The sequence below is a fragment of the Schistocerca gregaria genome, chromosome 3, assembly GCF_023897955.1.
Source record: "Schistocerca gregaria isolate iqSchGreg1 chromosome 3, iqSchGreg1.2, whole genome shotgun sequence".
Classification (NCBI taxonomy): Eukaryota; Metazoa; Arthropoda; class Insecta; order Orthoptera; family Acrididae; genus Schistocerca; species Schistocerca gregaria.
The window spans coordinates 832,480,601-832,481,508 of NC_064922.1; the positions used below are offsets into that span (position 1 = coordinate 832,480,601).

General features: G+C 47.2%; 1 pseudogene; it reads left to right on the top strand.

Annotated features, from left to right (window-relative positions):
- The first annotated feature begins 550 nt into the window (after window positions 1-550).
- LOC126356626 (5S ribosomal RNA) lies at window positions 551-668 on the top strand (annotated as a pseudogene).
- The last annotated feature ends 240 nt before the right edge of the window (window positions 669-908 follow it).

Sequence of the window (908 nt, forward strand, 5' to 3'; positions counted from 1 at the left end):
GTTCTATTGGAATCGGAGAGGAAAGGAATATGTGGAAAACACTAACATGAAGAACGGACAGGATGATAGGACATCTGCTAAGACATCAGGAAATAACTTCCATTGTACTAGAGGGAAATGCAGAGGGCAACAACTGTACAGGAGGACAGAGATTCGAATACAGCCAGCAAATAACTGCGGACATAGGTGGCAGTTGCTACTCTGAGATGAAGGGGATGACACAGGAGAAGAATTAGTGACGAGTCGCATTAAACCTGTCAAAAGACTGATGACTTAAAAAGAGAAAGATCTTTAAAAAAGATGGATATGTACACCGAAATTATTTCGCGGCGCAACCATGTGGAAGAAGTAAGGCCGTCCAAAGGATAGCCCCATGTGCCTATGCACACGAGAGACACATTTCAAAGTTTCGGATCACCCTGTATTTAAAAACTACTCTATTCACCAGAAGAATGAAATGTATGGTGAGAGGGGCACAGCGGTTGGCAGTGTTCATCTATTATACGAGCCATTTCATTTGAGGATTTTGCAACTGTTCGTACATAGCAGTGGCAACAGCCTTGCCGCAGTGGCTACACCGGTTTCCGTGAGATCACCGAAGTTAAGCGCTGTCGGGCGTGGTCGGTACTTAGATGGGTGACCATCCAGGCCACCATGCGCTGTTGCCATTTTTCGGTGTGCCGTCAACCTTGTGATGCCAATTGAGGAGCTACTCGGCCGAATAGTTGCGGCTTCGGCCAAGAATACCATCATAACGACCGGGAGAGCGGTGTGCTGACTCCATTCCCCTCCTATCCGCATCCTCTATGAGAATGACACGGCGGTCGGATGGTCCCGGTAGGCCACTCCTGGCCTGAAGACGGAGTGCTTCATATGTATAGCAACTTTATGTATTATGTCATGAATCT